Genomic DNA, 20,772 nt, shown 5'->3' with positions numbered 1-20,772 from the left:
GAACTACAACAGATTTCCAAGGAAAGAAATTACTTCCATATTCCTTTTCTCCTCCACATCAAATCTCACTCTGCATTTTGCTTCACCTGAGGCAGACTCAAATAATTTTCTCCCACAGAGAGAGAAAGGGGTCAGCAATGCAGAACTATATTGCCACTTCCTACACATAATTAGGCCAGGGCCATTAGCAGTAAGAATGTGTACAGACTGAATTACCTGTGTCTGGGAATACATTCAAATCCTTCAGCTGTGAAACGGCAAAGAGAGCATAAGGTAGTATGCAGGTGCTCCACAGAAGGTGTAGCAGAATCCCTGCATGCCAACAAAATCAGAGACAGGGACAAATGGAGCCATGAAGGCAGTCAGAGAACACTGCCTGGCAGCAGAAACCTCCAGGAGAATGAGGGGCCTGAACGCTGGGCCCAGCCACACTGGCATCAGTGAGAAAGGCAGGCAGGAGGTCCTTGCCTCCTTGCCCTTATGGTCACTAGTACAGCTAGGGAACATGCCAAAAGAAATACTGAAACAGCATCTGAAACTCAAGCCACAGTAAAGCAAATCCCTATTTTTGAATTGACAGCATTTCCTTTATAAAGCAGCCTGGCTGAGTAAATGAACATATAACCACACTTAATGAAAGTGTCTATATGCATAAACACACACACACATACACACATATTTGTCAGCCTTTCTATTAAATGTAGTACAAAACAATCCTTCAGGAAATCCACCTCTCATGAAGAATTAAAATTATTTATTTTATCAGTTATGGTACCTGCATTAGTACCTGAGACAGTTACTTAATAGCTGAGCATTGACATTGCATAAATACTGTAGAAGGAAAGAAAATTAAACTTCATGCCAGTAGCATTTGTCCCTAGTAACAGAGAGAAATACTCAGGACACGTGCAGCCACTAGGACTTCTAACAATAACATATGTTGTCTGAACACACATCATCAAAACAGCCACAAGTTAGGCATCTAAATAAAGGAGATAATTTTCACGCCCTTGAGCAGATGTGGCAGGTATTGCAGAGTCATCAATGCTTATGACCTGTGCAAAGTCACCTTCCTCTCACACAATTTGCTAACAATAGGTATACCTATACTTGAAAAAAAACCCATGACTTCTGATGGAATGTTATTGCAACTGCAGGATATAACTATAATTGCAAATGTCTCTCTGCTTTATTAAGAGGATCTCCCACAGGTCTTGGTGAAGGCTGACACTAGATTGGTATTACATCCCAACTCTGTATCAATTTCCTCAGTCAGGTCCAGGGCACAAACAGCAAGGTGATGGTGACAGAACAACAAACTGAATAGCTTAATATGTTCTGCCATGTTCAGCTGGATTGGATACATGCTCAACTAGCTCCACTGGTAACCATAGCTCTGTCAACTGCTAAGTGACACCAAACAGCCAGACAAAGAGAAAAGAGCAGTGCTGCACACAAAGAGCAATTTTATTCTACAAGATCTCAGGAAATCTTCTACAAGATTTCCTTCATTACAACTGGGGTGGAGAGTGCAAACAATAGAGCAAATCCTAAAGCTGAGAGAATTAGCAGGGGTTTATGGGATGAAGAGACCAGGAAGAAAAAATTTTGAACCCACCAATGAATGGTGGAACTACTCTCTGCTAAGCTATAAAAACACTATAATTAGTGTCAGGATTGACATGTTTCACGATTGTTACTACTTAATTTTCAATACAGACATTTGCATAGCCCTGAGGTCAGAGAGCCCAGCAAGGAGGGAAGGCTAATCAAAAACTCATCCTTAAGAAAATTAATAGCACAGAGTGAGATCAGTAAACACCTGAGAGCATTTCCATCCCCACAACAGGCCAGACACATCAAAATACCTCTCTACAGAAGGCAGTCTAACTGTTGGACAGTTCCTCTAAACCATTATACTCAGTTTCCATTTGCTTTCCACTTTCACAAGGACATAGAGGAGAGAGAGAACTGATAAGTGAGGCAATTTTCAATTATGTACTCCACAACGAAAATTAAGTGACACCCATAAAGGGAGAGCTTGAAGGAATCTTGTGCCTGCCACAGCAGAGGCAAGACAAAGCAACCTTGCATAATCCTCTGGATTTTCATCTAGCCTGTCATTAGCCTACCATGAAGGGTACTTTAGAATCTATCTATCTATCTATCTAATCTTCTAGTATTTAAATACTTTTTTTCCCAACAGGAAAACAGGTGACAGAAGAAAACTATCCAATGGGTGTACATAACATCAGTTTTGACCTTTGGATGGAAAAAGCAAAACCAGATTTAGCAAACTGCCTGCAAAAAGACACATACAACTGCAGAGAAGGCGGTAGAAATCTTCTTCAGTTTGCAGAATCCAAATTTGCTGCTGCCCAACTGCTGACTGAAGGCCTGTGTGACAAAGTCGTGTGGTCTCAGTAGTGTGCCATTCTGGCAGAAAGCAATTACACACAGCAGGCTGCACTGCACAGCAGGCTCCAGCTAGGTACTGAGGTATCTCTGCGCAGCTCAGGGACAATTTGCAAGTGCAGGTTGATGCTTCTGGAGAAACTTGATGAAATTAAAAGGAGAGGTGCAAGAAAGATTCTCACATGGATAGTTTAATCTGGATCACATAAACGCAAAGAACACAAGAATGTATTTATTTTGCACTTGCTCAAGGTCAAAAATTACTATATCAAAACTATGAAAAGCTTTGCTATAGCATGGAGCTGCAACTAAGAGCAATTTTTTTCCACTTATATTCTACATCCTCAAATTAAAAGGAAAAAATAATTGATTCAAGATGCCATTATTAAATTGCAGTTCTTAGGATTTTGACAAATTTTCTTAAAGTGCCATTTCCTGAACTACAGTAATCATAGAAAAAGTCTCAATCTTCAGTAGGGAAAGAAACCTCTCTCTACTGAAGAGAAAAATCCCACAATTTAAACCCACAAGATTCATAGTTTTCATAGATTGGTCAAGACTTTAAATATTGCCAGTTTTTTTTTTTTTTAAGAAAAACTTCATGGGGCAAAGTCATGACCACATTTAAATCAGTGCTAGGATTTAGATAATCTCTTTTATGATAACTTGAACTGTTGCAATTGTTAATACTGATATTTAGCATCTAATACTTAAAAAAAAATAAATTACTCTTCTCGTAACATGATCTCTACCTAGGCATCAAAGCTAGTATTTCCAGACTGGTGACCAAATTTTCAAACATACTATGCAGGAACTCCAGACACTGATCTCAGAAGTGCTGAATACAGAGATGATCACACTTCAAAGGAAATGGCAGACATCTTCTATCTTTGAAATGTAGAGGACAGCTGTCACATAAAACATGAGGGTGTCTCAAAAAACCACAAGTTTGGAACCTCAGCCAAAGGAACACTAGCTACAGAAAGAGTTGCAAAAACATGTATGTTATTGTCCAGTGCAATTTGTTGCACTTAAATTAATGACTACATTTTACTTTGACACTCTAGCACTAATACCACTCACAAGGCAAACACTGTGAAGAAAAACAATGCAAAACTACTACAGTAAAATTTTACTGTAATAGTTCTCTGAATCCACTTCCCTTACAGGAGATTCAAGCTTTCTGATTTATGGCCTTCAGGTGATAAATACTACCTTCATTAATGAACAAAGCACCATACAATAGAAGAAATGACAGTCTGACACTTGAAGTCAAATGGATGCACTAGGATGTTAGGTAATGTTTTTTGTATCATGCTACGGTGTGATGAAACCAGACTTAGGGGTAAATCTAATTTATAAAAGCTTTCCAAGCTCTTCACAGATTGATTGACAGAGACTGGATCAAGAAATATAAGTATTAACATCAACTAAGTTAATTGACCATTTCTGAGATTAGAGTATTGAACTCAGTGACTGCCTGAGATAAAACAACACACACTGCAGGAAAAAATGCTTGCATGAGGGGCGTGGATATAACAGCAGATAGCCAGAAAAGCCCAATTCTTCCACATGAAGTGGAACATCTCTCCATTTGTCTTGTTATTTTATCACCTTCAAGGAAAGAGCTTTAGAGCATTTGGATGCTGAAAATCCATTTCTAGACATTTCTTTTGACCCACATGACAAAGGCAGGTTTTTATGCCCATTGTTAGTCTGCTGCCCTGTAGAGAAAAATCTTGTCTGAAAGACTTTTTTCACTTATGTACCCTTTAAGCCATTCATTGATTTCAACCAGAGGAGAACTGATTACCAGAAGGTAATTAAATTCTCATGACTTCTGTAAAATAAGCTAGGCCAGAGAAAACGAAACTGCAATTTGAACATCTTTAGGCTCAAACCTCATATAATGTGCCATCCAGATTCCATAATTGAAAATGGCAGCTCACGTATTGCGAAATCAGTCCAGTCTGTGGAAAGAGAAAGCTACGTGGCAAAAAAATGCAGAGGTACAGGGAAAGACAATGAAAAAATCAGGTTTCGACCTCAATACACCACTTTACAGAAATTTTAATTAACTCTGCTGTTCAGGAAATCACTTGCTTGTAATAAACAGCTAAAGCACATGTGCACACACAGACTCCGCTCAGATGCAAACTTCTGGAGCCCAATCTCATATAATTGAGTATGTTTTACTTCTCTAAAATCCCCTTGTAAAATAAAATCTGTATTTTACAAGGGGAACTCCTTGCAACACACAAAACAATTAACAAACTGTACAGAGAACAGATTTATCAAAGAAAATACATCAGGATAGGAAATAACCTTTGAACTGTCTCTTCATCAAGGTCAACTAGCCTGAAAACTGGCATTAGCCTTACAACATTTATATTATCACCAACTGGACTGACTCAATTCCAACCTACTCAGTAAAAAGTCACATCATGCTGAAAAATACTCAGTGGTCATACCCTGGCATAATTCAGGAAGAGATTAGATGCTTAAATGGAAAAGCAACTATATCTGCTGGTAAATTAGATTATAAATTTGTACAGAAAGATACCTTGTGACAGAAATTGAAAGGTAACAGCCTGACAGTAGGAAAGATTTCTCCCTATGGGTACAATATCCATTACAATGGTTTTTGCCTTCTCCACTGTCCTGAAATTGGAGACTGCTGGATATGCAGGACTTGTTCACAGCTCTACCTTTAATCACTGGTTTTCCATTAAGGATATACCTAACATATCAAAACTAGCATACATAAACCTTTCCCACACACCTCCTTAAATGAAAGATCTGTAAGCAAATCTGTACCACTGGTATGGGTGGAAGCCCGCAGAAAGCCTTTTCCAACATTACAGAAAGTACAGCTGGGAAGGTTTAGAAAGACTCCACCTGAAACAGATATTGTGTCTTTGCACATGGGTAGGAGAGAGAATAAACTGTTTTTAAAGCATTCCTGATGGAGATTTCACTAGCAGGTTCAGAAACCTGTCCACAGTAATTCCTTCATCTCCATGCCACTGAAATTAGCAGCCTGCTCAAACAGCATCCAAAACCTAAGTGGTGAGAGGTCAACACAATGCAAAGCTGAACCAAACTACAGCATCTCCAGGTCACCAAAACTTTGTCACTTCATGCAGTTCGTTAAAATCGACAGAATTACAGCTCACTGATACACAGCTAGTGAAGATGAAGCAGATTAATAGTTGCATGTGTTCTCTGTGGAACCTGAAGTTTTCCTAAGTGTTACAGAAGTGTCTCTGTCCCTCTGCACAGAAGTATTCCTTCAGCCCTCCACCACAGTATTCCCCAAAGGAAATGGTGGGGAAAAACCTAAACTGGGCAAGCAATCCCTGCGCACAGCATCCTCACCAGACCACCATGATCGTGATTCTACTTATCTTAAATAATGTAAAATCCAGGCTATACTGCATTCTCCACTGCCTTGTGCCTAGGGAAAAGCATCAGCCCAAGAAGCTTGTACACACCACTCTCACCTTACCTGTACCACTCAGACTTAGAACATGCTGAGCAGCTCATCTCCCATCATCTAAGCTACCAAAATGAGTATAGACAGTACCACCTATTAACTCTGGTTTTTAGAGATTCAAATTTGGCTCAACACAATGTCTAACTGTGAAATATCAACTGCAAAAGTCAAATTTTGTAAAACACAAGGATACTTATGTGATACTTATATCTCTCAGAATTGTGTGGCTGAGGATCAATCTCCAACTACAAGACATTGCAAAGACAAAAAGAGATAGAGAACCTACCCCAAAGAGTTTAATATATCAATTCCACTATCTTGTCATGCAGTCAGTGTGAGGAATATGAGGGTGTTCCTACAGTATAAACAGATAAGGGAGGAACAGAGGGCAAAACAGTTTGCATTTCATTTTGTTCCCTCAACTATCTGACTATTCTGCAATAGGCGCCTGAAGGGGGTCAGGAGAAGGATGGAAATGTTTCTGTACAGCAACCATAATGCAGATAACACCCAAAACTGCAGTGATATAAAAATCACACATAGCACTTTCTCCTGTTTAAGCTCTGTCCTACTGCTCAGAATGAAATCTAACAAAGCATTTCACATACTACACATTAGCACCATTCTTTCTCAGCAGGCACATAAATACATGTCTGGGCTGTAACAAAAACACACTTTGACAGAAGACTGGAGGGCAGCTTGGTGAGAGTAATATTCTTACATTCCTTGGATTTATAAATATCAATATATACACACACACAGAGAACAACATAAAGCTATGATTGGACACAAATAAATGCACATGAACACCTAGGAAATATCCTATCAAAAATGATCCTTCATACATAAATACTTATTTTTCTACACATACATAAATAAATACATCTATCTGCCAACATGTACACACGCTTCCCCAAAGCAGCCCACTGTTGTATCTCCCCACGCTCCCGGCCTAACAGGTCGCACAGAATACACACGTTGCTTCACGCAGACGGGGGAGTCAAGGAGTGAAGGAGAACTCCCTGGGAGACCGGGTGGCTCATCGCTACCGCTGTCCCGCAGCCTTCCAGCCCGGCTGCGCCCCGCCGGGAGCCGAGGGCGGCTGCCCAGCGCTCAGCCTGGGGAGCGCCTCGCCCGGAGCACCGGCTCCGCTTTCCGCCCCTTCCCCACCCTCGCCCAGGCCGCGGCGGCGATCCCATCTCCTGGCGACCCTACCTAGCGGAGGGCAGGAGCCGGCGCCGCCCCGCCGCCCCTCCTCGCTCCCTCCCGCGGGTGCTGAGCGCCGGGAGCCGAGAGAGGGCGTGGGGCCGGAGCCGGGCCGGGCTGGGCAGGGCGGGAGGTGCCGCCACCTCCTCCTCCTCGCCGCTGCTGACTCAGGAGCAGGCGCCGTCCCTCACGCCGCTGCCGAGGGGCGGCCGCCGCGTTCCGCGCAGGATCGCTGCCCACAGCCCCCGCCGGGCACGCACCACCCGCGGCAGCGGGCCGCACCTGTGGGCAGCCCTGGGCACGGCAGGGAGGGCTGGGAGGTGGCTCCGGGCGGGGAGGTGGGGTCGGTCCAGTTCCATCCCAAGAAGGAGTTGGGGGCGGGGGCGGGTTCCTGCTGGCAGCAAGGAGAGGAGGTACCGCGTCTCCATCTTGAGGAGGGGGCGAGCGGGAGGCGCAGCCCCTGGGCGCAGGGTCTCGCTGCTGCTGCTGTCCTCCCCGCCCGGCCGGACAGTGGTGGCACCTTCCACGGCATTGCACCCACAGGGCTTTTACTGTTCCACGGACGCGACCTGGAGGTAGAGCAGCGAGAGGTCTCCCAGGTCTGAAGACCTTCAGCAAGGGTATGAAGGTGTTGAGCCAAGAAGCTGTAGCGGGGAGGCAACCGAGCTCTGCCTCACGCCACTTTGGGTGCCAGCGGCCGAAAGGCGACCACGGCACTGCTGCTGGTCTGCCAAGGGCCTCGAAGGTGGGATCTCGCACCCAATCCCTGAGTGCAGGTCTCCCTACTTTTGTCACCTGCTCGGCTTTTCGCTGCTCTGTTTCCACGTGCAGCGTTTTGAGGGACACTGTTACTGCTAGTAGGGATTTCCCACGGTGGCTGCAGCAGGAGGCCAGCACCTGTCAGGCATGAGATGCACTGGGGCATGCTCCCCAGCTCACACATCCTCACCTTTCCAATCTTCTGATAACGTTGGGCTGGGGAGCCAGTGCTGCTCATCTGATAAAGTCCCACATCCTAATGGCAAATATCTCTGTTGGAAGCCTCTGCAAGAGAACCCATAGCTTATTCAGAATAGCTTTTCAACAAAATATTCATCATTTCTCTGTCTTTGATTTTGCTCTTTTCTTGTCACGTTGCCATTTTCCGTTTGCAGTCAGAGCATGCAGAAATGGTTTGATTGCTTCTTTGATTTTTACAGCTCCACTCCAAAATAATACACCAGTTTGATTTGGAAACAGGCGTTTTTCTACTCAACACCAAAGTCCATGTGGCATAGAGAAGTGATTTAAGTATATCTCCCTCAGCAACATTGTAGAACAAGCAATTTCATTTTTAAGTGAAATAAAATTAAAAAAGCAGTGAATTTCAGACTTGTAAAGGTTTCATGCTTTGCACCTGCCTATCAAGGTCCCAGATCCTCTGTTCTACCTGTTTGTGATGCTACTGTATTGCCAAGTTCTGCTCAGTCTTTAATGAATTGCTTGACTCGGGGTAAACAGTGTTTTGCAGGTACTACAGGATGATGAAAATATCAAAGCATTTTAAGGATGTAATAATGTCATCTCTTGAGTGAACAACAGCTTTTACCTCCTCATCTGATTCCCACCTTACCAACTGTATTCAACAATGGTCTGTTATGATATTTCCTGAAGCTACTTTATGTCTTCCTCAGTATGGGAAGGTCATGACTCGTGTGCTTGCTCTCTAAAGTAAGGAATGATATCTCAGAACTGTAATTGTGGATTGCTTTTGAATATATATGAAAGAGCCTAAAGGAGTTGTCTGTTGACATTTAAAAAAATTTTTTTTTGCTGTGTTCTTGTGCCAATTTTGATTCCACAGTTCTGCAATTTCTGCGTGTTGGCTGTTTTGGCCAGCTTAGGGAGACCAAGTCTACTCATTTGAAGTAAAAAAGTATCATATGAATTCCTAAAACATGTTCTAATAACAACACAAAAGGAAGAGAAGACTTATTATTTCCACAGTTGACCTAGTCTACTTGACTTGGAAAAGGATGTGTGTGTAGAGAGAGGAAGCCTGGATATCTTTCCTTTGTGGCAGCCCTATTTCTCATGCCTTGAAGCCTTCCTGCCAGCACTGGGACTCAATTTACTCATCCAGTGGGAGAAGAAAATTGACCTCCAATGCTTCATACGGTTATGTGATCCTAATTTTACTGACTGCCAGCAGATACAGTGGCACTGTTTTTTTTTAATTATTTTCTCTGCAGGAATGATTATTCTCTCAATGTTAGCACTTTTTGAAGGATCTGTGCAGGTATGCAAAAGGTTCCTTAGCACAGCACATGCTTAGGAACACAAGTCTTCTGCGTATCCTGTCAGGAGGTTCTTCCCACTCTCTTAATTAAAACAGGGTGAAAAAGGATGAAAGCAGTAACTGTCCCTGTTTGCTTTCCCTGCACAGGGGTAGATGATCCAGTGCCTTTGGCTTTTCAGACTGCCTCTTCCACTGAGTAATCAAGATGCAACTACTCCTACACAAACACAGAGGAATTGGAGCAAACAGCTCCTGTAGAAGAAACCCAGCAGCAGCACCTGGTGCCTGTTCTGCTGCTAGTCTGCAAACTCCAGAAATGCTATGAAATGAAATGGCTAAACAGATTGTGAAGGCAGGTTTGCTGGAGATGGGTGAGGCTAAGAAGGTATTTTCTTGCTGAGCCTTTCTTGCCTTTCATATAATTGATAAATTAATAGGCTTAATCCTCCCAAAATAATAGTCTTAGCATGCTATAATGTTATCTCAAAATCATTAAAACTTCAAAATATAGCCCTCTAGGTGAGAGGGCTATAGTGTTGATCTGGTTACCTCCAGCTGCCTTCCCACAATAAGTGCTTTCATTTGATCAGACAAAAGTCTTGTGAAGCTGTCATCACCCAGGACAATTAACTCGGCACCAGATACCCAGGTTCATTTTGGAGTCTGCCCCTGACATGCACCTCCCATCACTGCCAAGTGGACCTTATGAGCAGCTTCTTGCTGTCTCAGGGAAGCTCTGACCTGAGACATAACACAACATTATGATGATGTACAGGAGGTCCCTCCCACCGCAGGGGGTTGGCACAGCCCTTCCAGTCACCCTGCACCCTATCCTACTCTCCTATCCCTTTTCAACTGGATTGCTAAACCAGCTGCTTGGAAGTTTTCCCTGGGACATCTGTTACAAAAGAAAGAAGTTTGGGGCATATGCCACTTAGTTCACATTACTTAACCCTGATTAGATCGTGTTGCACTTTCCTGAAAATAACCTTTTCCCACCTCCCATTTAAATAAGTAAAATAACTTCATCTGTTTCATTTCAAGGAGGTGTCTACCAACACTGAAAAAGAGGGTAGTATTCACCTTCAAGGCACCTGGGACAGATGTTTTTTTTTATTCATCAGTAATTGTAAAAGTTTTTGAAAGCTGGAATGAGGTGAGTTCCTCTTGGCCACATTTGTCTGGTTGCTCTTACATGTCATTTCTACTGCCAGCCCAGGAAAAGCTTTTGCCTTGACCAATTGTGTCTGAGTAGGTTTTTATTGGCTTCTCTGTCCCACCAGTGACAGTATCAGGAAATCTAATAAGAGTGCAAAAGGTTAGAGTGACATGGTATAATCCTTTCCTTCTTTCTGTTATGTTTCATTGAGGCAGTCTATACTTTTTCCCTGTTCCTTAATCAAAACTGTAGTTTTACAACATCTCTATGTTTTTAAGTCCATTTATTGTTGAGTATGCATGAATCTGTAAATAATGACAGTGTAATGACCTTACCATGGGTAGTTGCAGATGCAATATTACTTTCATTTCAATTGTAATGTAACAACATTCCTGCCTACTGTATCTCCCATTTAAGCCTCCTGTTTTCTCAGCCTTACTGAAAGGACAGCCTCTTTGTAAACACATTTTTGTTATTTACAGTTTTGGATTATTTTCTGTAGTTAAAATCAGATTATTTTCAATAGCTAAGAGCATAAATGTTCTTTAGATGCATACTTTTAGTCATGATAAAATGATTTCCTGTTATTACTGTTGTTTTGCTTCCCCCCTTTTTTCTTTTTAAATCCATCTAATTATTATTTACCTCATAGTTGTTTAACATTTCTTTATTTTGTTACATCTCTTCTGTTTTAGTTATTTCAGGCTATTTTCATGTAGAAATGTTTAAAGCTTTGCCCAGATTCTCAAAAGAAGTTGCTTTTCTTGGTATGTAAATCAAAATATTAATAAAATAAGGCTTCTGATCATACGGAATTTTATCAAGTTCTGTTGTTGTTTCTCATCATCAATGGGAGATAATCACTGCATTTTCTTACATTCCATGCTCATGTAAATCCTTTGTGATGGATAGTTTCCATAACATCACTGATTCAGGAAAAGAATTCAAATTCCAAGTTGTAGCCTAATAAATATTTTGTTAGGTTTCACATTTTTCGTTTTTGTAACATTAAATATTTTGGTGTTTTCTTACCAGTTTGGGTTGCCATATTCAGCAGGTATTTTGCCTTTTACATCAAAGAGGTAAATTGATGTTAGTGCTCTGTCATTTGACTGTCAGTGATATTGGTACATATTAAGTGGTTTAAAATGTATTTAATTAAAGATATAGTACTTGGTTAATATTCATTAGTCAGTAAAACATTTAGCATTTATGCCTCTTTTTTTTAAATATGATTGCTTTATTGCAGTTCAAAAAGATTTTTAAAAGCTGTATGCAAGATTTTCTCATTCTGGAAGAATGACTAACCACTTAATTGCACCAAATATAATTTTCTTCTTGCCTGTCTTTGCAATTAGAAAAATGAATTGTCTCTTACAAAGTGTTATGACTTTGCTTGTACCTAATAAAAATATTACAGCCCCACTCACTCACTCTTTCAAAGGTGAAGAAACCCTACTGATCAAAGGAGGGAGCAGTTAGTCAGCTCTGGAGATGGATCTGCAGCTTAAGTGTGATGCTAAGTCGCTCAAAGTTCTGAAATGTCTTTTTTCTTTCTTCTCCAAATTAAAAACCTGTCCTACAATATCAGCCATTAATAGCATTTTACCTTTTTTTCAAAATAGTACTGAAGGTACACAAAGAAACAGAAGTAGTCATAATGTAGTAGGGTGTGCAAACTGGTGCTTCTTTGACAAAGCATGAGTTTATGGTGCTTTCCCTTTCTCAGGGATTCTTAGGAATGTTAAATTCCTACTCCCTGTCTTCACCTTGCCCGTGAGTCCTTCGGCTGCAACTCCCAGGGAGGTATAGGAGATATAAGCAATGAAAGCAAACCTCATGGTTTTTCTTTCCTCTTAGTGAGGAAGAAGAGAATGTGAAGCAAATCAAAATTTGTGAGCACTGTTTGCTTGTGCTGGCATTGTCACTCACAACCAGATGTAGGAGAACAGGGAACACTTGCATTGTTAAAGTTACAGATGTAAAGTGACAACTGGTGCAGAAGAAATACCTTAAAAATTCCAGTAAATATGAACTGAAATTGTGAGTCTTAACTAGACTGCCTTTTTTTCTGCGTCATATGACACTAATAATTAGACTTCCAAATTTCATACCACTGTTATCACTTTAATTACAATCTCAGGTCTTAGCACTCAAATGCTTCCAGTCACTTAAGAAGGAGGGAGCAATTTAATTTAACATTAGATTCATTCCTTGTAAAAAAACCCACATAGATTAAAGGTGTATAAAAGGCAAACATAAAAGATAGTTTGGCAATGTGGGAAACCACAAACAAGGTTTTACCACATTTTTCTCTATCATCATCATTTCCTTGAATGTCTAAGCAAATATAAAGCTTTTCAAAATGAAAAAAAAACCAAAAAACAAAAACCACAAATACTCTCTATTGGTGGTATTTTTGAGAGTTGTTCCATAAAAATTAGCATGCACCTGAGGATTTAGTTATTTGGGAACATAAATGAATAAATAAAATACGGAGTTTTCTGCCTTAGCCGTCATGAGACTTTACAATGATGTTTCTAAGCTAAGTTACTCCTGAGAAGCTTTCTGGGTATGTTAAGAATAGATCCTTTAAAATTTTATTTCAGTTGTCATATCATGGTTTCCCTTCATGTAGCCAAAAATAATGAAAATCTGTGTCTAGTTGTGACTTTCCTTTACACCTGGGCAGCTCATTGAGGCCAGGAGGAGACCAGGGCTCCTGATTGTAGAGGAAGGGCTACTTCTCACTGTCTACCCTCTCCTCAATTTGAATGTCCTCAGTGATTTCATGTTGTGCCATGACCTCCTGAGCAGATAGGCACAGTCATGACTGTGGCTGTAGGGCATGAGCACCCTCGTGCATGAGCAGGATGAGCCCCCTGCCCCAGCAAGGCCAGGGCATTGCACAGCCCCCAGCAGCCCCCAGGGAGGGCCCTCAGGTCCCAGGCTGGTGAGAGGGGAGGAAAGGGTGTGTGATGAAATAGGAGGTAAGATGGGAGCTCTTAGCCCTCTGATCCCTGCAGCTGTCTTCACCTGTGTTTGAAAGTTTATTACTGTTGCCTGCAGTAGCAGGATCCTGTAGCATTAAGCAGTCCTTATAAGCAACTGAGCTGTAGACAACACAGGAATTAAACACAGTGGCATAGGTTGCACACATCAAATTAGAATAAAATGATTGGCCTTTTTGACCCATGGTGACAAAGATACTCAACCAGAAATTGTTCTGTGATACCAGCCTTCCTAAAAGAAATAGCTGACTGGAACAAGGAAATAAAAGCAGATAGAGCCTTTTGAAAAAAGAAATGGTGTCATCATGGTCCATTTTTATAGCCATATCACTGTACTGTTTCTATTTATGGGGAGATGTGTGGGGCTCAGACCAGAAAATCCAGGCTATTTCCGATTATCCAGGCTGAGCTTCAAGTGTTTTTCTATCTCACAGTGTAGTTTTATCTTGAGCAGAATCTTTCATGTAACACTCATACTTACTGTCTTTTATGTTGGAGAGCTGATTGTTAAAATTACATGTCAAGGTTTTCTTACATAAGCACAGTCAACCCAAATGTTCATTCAGTGTAGTTCCCTGTCCTATATTGCTGCCAAAATCAGGCAGCTAGGGAAAAATATATATGGTAGCTTTTACATTTGCCCAGCATCCAGCTAGTTTTGTCTTTGTGAGCTGATTGTAGCATTCCTGTGTATTTCTAGTCCATGAGAATCCAAGTTCCATTTGACCTTATGTTAGCTCTTAGTTTTCATACCATCTGTAGGCAAGAAGTTACAGAGCTCTAAGACTTCAAACACCTGCAGCTTGATAACCTAAAGCAAACTCAAACAAAGCTTAGGGAGGTTGAATTGTCAAATAAGTGACTCAGAACAGGCATCAGAAAAGTCTGATAACCTGAACCCACCCCAGACAGTCACTGTGCATCATATTCTTGCTTTACACATTTTTTTCAGTATTGCTGAAATTCTGCAGTATATTTTTTCTGTTTCCATGCAGCTATTTTCAAACACACAGAAGCATGTTCCATGGCTAAGAGTGCAACTCTCCTAGAAAAGTGATTTTGACCAGTTCTTGAAAGTCACATGAAAATCCTGGACTCAAAAGCTTGCTAATGTTTGAGCTAACATCCCAATTAAATTTTTGTGTTCAGGTCAAGCCTAAAGATTTAGCTCCATACTTTGTGTCAACATTTTTGACAGTGTTACTAGAATGTTTTCTGCTTGATTAGCAGATTAGTGTTTTGAGGACAGCTTGAACATAAATTTGCGGCATCCTAGTGAATTCTGCATGTAATTTTAATGCCTTTGGTTTGTAGCACTGGTAACTTAAGAAGTCATTCCTCAACTACAGTTAATATTATTTAATTTGGTCCTAAATTAAGTATGATGATGATGAATTTGCAAATCTCTTCACAGAGATGTTTACTCAGCTGACTACTAGCATTCTTAATCAGCTAGCAAACTCAAAACTCAAACTTTGATGTAAGTTGTGAAAATCTGTTTAAAAGAGAGGAAAGGAGGCAATTCGACAGAAGAAAAAGAATTACTAATTATATTTAAAAAAAACCAAACAGGCTTTTTTCTTCTGCAGCTAATCAGACTCCTGCCACAGATTCTGTAATATCTTAGTATAAGAATCGTCAGCCATCTAAAATTGCAAGATAATATTTTAAGCAGCAGACTCTGGGTCTCTAGAATTTATTCTTATGTTTCTAAGCAGATTGTAAGGCTGTCCATTAACTTTATCCAACTTTAGAAGGAGAGTATATGTTTCAGAAATGAAAGCCATTTCTATTTTTTGCCCACATTTTGTACATTTAAAAAGTTACTGTCAATAATACACAGTTAACACTAGAAAGAAAGTACTAGGAATTTCCTGTGTGGATTTTAAAAAATATTTATAAATTAAACGTAGTGTCTTAGACAAGGAAATAGAGAGATATCCATTTACAAGGAAAGATCCCCAAAAATATCAAGACAGAAGAAAAATAATTCAAGCTTTTTTAGACACTTAATTCTCAGGATTTCTAGAAGTTGCAGCAGAGAGTGAACATCCATTAAAAAAATTAAAGCTTTCTCTTTCATGGGAGGAAAGGTGTTTTTTATTCAGTTACATTCTATTTCAGAAACGTGATCTGTTGTTTCAGACAGCAATAAAATTCAGAAAGGTTTCTAAAATATACTTTACACTATCTTTCATAAAATAAATATTATTACAACTAGGATGATATATTTTGTGCTATAGCACCCTGTAACAATTTTTGAGTTTTTACAAGATCAGGAGTTATTAATTTTCAGCAAGTTGTTTGTTGTATCTGAAAAGTATAGGTATTCTTATTTTTTGCCATTTGAAAGAACTTAAAAGCTTAGATCATAGTGAACTGTGTGCTAATGAAAATACAGGGGTATATTTTTTAATATAGGTGAGCTGCAAAATTAAAAAGAGCATCTATTTTTTACATGCTGATGGAGGTTATTAAAAGCTCAGGTTTTGAATATAGGTTAACTGTGTCTATTGTGTATTTCCATGTAGTTTAGACACTTAGACATACCAATGCCCACATAAACCTCTTGCAATTTTGTGAACAGAAAAATGTAAACCTAGTTCGGTGCACTTCCTATTCTATCTCTTTTTACATTTATAGGCTGTTAGGTCTCGTTTTGTCAGTTTACATGTTGCAGCAGACATTTGAAAATAACTGTGGATTTTTTTTAAACAAGGATCTACAGTGCAGGACATTTTCACAGTTGATAAGATAATATTGACCTTAACTGTAGACAGCACTCTGCTCTGATTTAGTTTCTATTGGTCTGGGTTGGAATTTTATAATACAGTAGGATCAGGATATTCCTATCTTTTGCCAGAAGGTACTCAAGTGGTTTATTTCAGGCAGCGTAGCCATGTCTTATCCATTTTATGTTTGGTGAGCATCCTCTCCTTTTAAAACAAATTTATTAACTTGATTAACTCCAAGAACTCCACTGATTATGCCCTCAGGATTCAAATGCTGTGTCAAACAAGATACATTGCATATATGTGCAGCATGCAGGAGGACTATACTCCTGCAATCTTGACTTGTAGCTGCTGTATTTTTTGACTTGTATCCGTGGCAACCAATGGTGTGGAAGAAAGGCGCCAGAATCACCTGAGTAACCATGGAAACCAAAACAATGTTTATGGGTAATTGCCCAATCTAACCCTCCTACCTACACAAAATAGGAAATAATTGATATTTAATACCTGGTGACACTGGCCTGAAATTAATAATTTGGAATGATTTATGTCTTCTCATCATTGGTCTCTCCAATCCAAGCTATTCTATGATTCTATGTTTCCAACACTTGAAGCAAGAAGCTACATGCAAAACATATGATAAAGAAAATGAGATCACCTCTCTGTAGTCTTTTCCTTTCTGATCACACCTAGGTCAAGTTAAATACCCTTGCACTGTGAGGATATTGTTTAGTCAGTATTTGTTTTAGATGTCATACAAGGAATTACTGAATTCTGATCTAGCCTTGATTTGTCTTTGATATAAAATATTTGTTCTCCCATGTCATTCAAGGAAAAAAGTGTCAAATCATGTGAAGTACTTCCATAATGAAAAACTATCTATGTTGCTGTTTTGAGTAAGATGTTCAAATCAAGACTGAGAAATGGGGAAAGACAGTTTGAAAGGGCTGTGAAAATACTCTGATCTGCCTGGTCTTGACTGCTCTCTAGAGTTGCAATAGGAAACTGTAACTGGTTTCAGCTTACTCAGGGAACTGCTGTGGGAAGCAAGTTGGTGTAAGCCCTGCTAAAAAAAAGAGTTTTGACAGTGTACTTTTATCTAGGAACAACACAGTGTCCTTTGAGAAGGAACTGGCATGGAGGAGGAGATCTAAGACTTGATGCAGGAGGCTTGATCTTTTCTTTCTTCCCCTAAAATTCTCATGCTGCATCTTTTGAATGGGCTTGGAGTCCTCACTGCTGAGCCTGGTGGGAGAACGTTGCAGGGTCAAAGTAGAGGGCAGTGAGGGTAGTTCAGTGAAATTATTACACTTGCAGCTGAAGTTTTATATCTATGAAACTGCCTTTGCTTCATAGTGGCCAGCTCCTGCATCCAAAAGGGAAGCATAAGAGCAGTAGAAGCTGTATTCATCCTAACTTACTGCTCCAGGCTCATCTCAGGCTGTCAGGAAGCAGCCCAGAGAGTGTATCTGACAAATGTATTAAATCAGGGAAAAGGAAAGAATGCCAATAGAAGATACTCAGTGAGAGAACCTTGGAATGTAATTGCAGGGAAAGGAGAAGGAGTCGTAATAAATGACAACCATACATGATGTCATTGAGCTTATTGCAGGAAAAGTCACCAGCACTGATTTAGGGTATGAAAGCTGCTTTAATCAAAGGACAGAAAGGTAATTACAGTCAGGGACTTTTACAACAAGAAATCAGATACTGAGATATCTAAAGCAAAATTAACTGCTAAAAAAGACTTTCAATTAAATAGGTGACAATGGGAAAGCAACAATGAAGGTCGTTAGCAAGTTGAAAGAAATGTCTGAAAAGTGAAAGGTAAGAGAGCATTGTGAATGAGTGGTCTAGGTCACTTAGAGAAACACTGACCAAAATATTGACAAAAGCAGGTTTAATATACGTTTGCAAAAGCACAAAGTTTGGTGATAAGGTTCATTCTATTACTATATGCATAAAGCACACAAAGTAAAATCAAGTTAGAATCAATCTAGAATGGTTTACATGAAGACCAGGGATGGTCTTTGTTAGGAAACAGGACCTCATTAGACAACAGAAATTCCTGGGCGCAGACAGTGTTTCCAATGATCTCAAGGGGAGCCTAACTGCATAAGAGGCATTAATCAAGGCTTGGTCCTAACAAGCATTCCGAAAATTGTAAAAGAGCCCGAGGGGTAGTGGGGGGATATGCACCTCAGCAGAGAAATATGATTACTTTGCCTAACAACAGAGAAATAACAGGTTGATTATTCTGGGTTGAAGGTGAAGGGGTTTTTTTGATACTCTTTCTTACTAGGAACTTACAATGACATTTGAAAACTCTCAAAGCACAACCACACAAAAGGATAGCTCCTGAAAATGACAGCCTGGAGAAACTGGCTGGAGAAACAATTCATGTTAGCAGAGGAACAAAAAAAAAAATAGTGCTAGGATGGGTATCTAAAAGAATTACTACATCAAAGATTGAAAACTGAGCTTCTAAGCCATTTAGGAGATATTTACTGAAATTAATGTGAGTAAGACTATGGCAGATACCCAGACTACTCTTGGAAAAGTGTGATTATAAATGCTGCTCTGGAATAATGGTTTGTATATGACCTTGTAATTGTAAAAAATATCAGCTATTTCATCTGTCCTTGGAGCCTTCAATAATTTAGGCATGACAATAAATTGCACCAATGGTTGTTTTGTGAAACATTGAACATTACTATTTCATTAGAGGTGGTTTGAGAGATTTTCTAATTCAGTACTCATGGTACTAAGAACTTAAAAACGTATAGATATACTAGAATAGCTAAATATTATCTTCGAGAAAAGCAAAAATCTGTAACAACAACTAGATTTTAATTTTACTTTCCCTTTCAAAAAAACTGAAAGGACTCCTTTCCTTTCAGCAAATAATTGAAACAAATAATTTGTACAGTACACAGAATGCAATAACTAGTCCAAATTATTAGAGCACTATGTGCAGCCTAATAATTTATTTGAAAATCAGGATCAATACACTATTAACTAAATGAATATTGAATATTAATTACCTCATTCTAAATGACATCTCTAATTTTTATTTGATTTACTCAAACATTTCTTCAACTTTTTCAATTTTATGATCAAGGAATTTTGATGCTGACAAATTTAATACCAGCTTAAGACTATCTAATGTAATACTGAGGGAATTTCCATGTAATACTTAAGGAATTTCTCATGCTTTCAGCATAAAAAATGCCAGTAACAAAGTGGGAATCACTACCCAGATGCTCTGTTCCCATCAGTTCTCACTGTCAACCAGGACAAACTGCTGTGCTTCCCTTTTCAACCAAGAATTACTCTTCTATTGCTGCATAGGGAAGTTCCCTGTATTTATAAGAATTGAGATGATTGTGTTAAAAGCATTTTGTACATGCAAAGTAGCAAAATGCCACCCCTGAGATTTCTGCACATGTGAATTAATGTTTTAATGTAATGGGAAGTTTACTTCCTTTCTGGGGTGCAAATGAATTCTGATAGATGCTCTAGTTTAAGAGTGAAATGGCAAACTTATTTTAGCTGTGATGGTGTTAGTGAAATGAAATTCCCTCTGTTTTCCTTTTCTTCTAATTCACATGTAAGCACTGGGAGAAAAAATATGACAGCAGAAGTACATGCTAGCTAAACCTCCTTTTTATTGCCAGCAATAAAGGTGCCTCTGGGATGAGAAGGACCCTGTGTTACAACTCCAGATTCTTTAAAAGCAACCTGAACACTACTTGCCTGTTTATTTGTACACTTTGCAGACCATATTTGCTGTGGCCATGATATCATAGAATCATGGAAGCATTAAAGTTGAAAAAAATCTCCAAGATCATCAAGTCCAACCTTTGGTCTATCTTTGGTCACCATTCACTTGTAAGTAAGTGATTGTACATGCAAACCTCCGTGCCCATTTATTAGCTGAGTTTATATGAGTTTGTTGCAGCTTTCTTTTAATACTCTTTTCAAAAGCCTTTCCTTCCTCAAAGAGTATGGAAACATCTTTTTACTTTCAGGTAGAAGTGGAGAACAAAGCCCTTGGAATATGTAATTACTGAAGTCTGAATTATCATTCACAGAGTGCTTGGCAAACAAGATGGAGTGAAAGACAGTGCTATGTGATTGATTTGGGAAGCTTGGAAAAGAATCAGAGGGAGAGGTTTTATAATTCTACTCTATGGTGTGACTTTCATATATTTTTTACTAAGCAATAATTTTAATTTTTATTTTAAAAAGGATAAATATCTGATGAATAATAGTTCCATAGTTAGATGCCAAAATTATTAAGCAAATACACTTGTTGCAATATTTAATTCTTTCTATAATTTAAAGGCTATTTAAAGACTAGTAAAGCTCTATGAAATCAAAGATATAAGTTTACCTACTAATATAGGAAACTACAAACTTCTGATGAATAAAGTTGAAGAGGACAGGCTAAGGCAGATAAACTAAAAACCCAT

At 39.4% G+C, this 20,772-nt stretch overlaps 1 protein-coding gene across 1 annotated transcript in view; it reads right to left on the bottom strand.

The window, feature by feature from the left end:
- KIAA0319 (KIAA0319 ortholog) overlaps positions 1-7,379 on the bottom strand; it is a 56,870-nt gene extending 49,491 nt beyond the window's left edge. The window contains 1 exon segment of the mRNA XM_036379280.2: positions 7,127-7,379. The gene's annotated coding sequence lies outside the window, so the exon portion shown is untranslated.
- Positions 7,380-20,772: the final 13,393 nt, after the last annotated feature.

The sequence above is a fragment of the Molothrus ater genome, chromosome 1 (assembly GCF_012460135.2).
Source record: "Molothrus ater isolate BHLD 08-10-18 breed brown headed cowbird chromosome 1, BPBGC_Mater_1.1, whole genome shotgun sequence".
Lineage (NCBI taxonomy): Eukaryota > Metazoa > Chordata > Aves > Passeriformes > Icteridae > Molothrus > Molothrus ater.
Note: the sequence above shows the minus strand (reverse complement) of the source record. Positions and strands in the feature narration are given on the sequence as shown.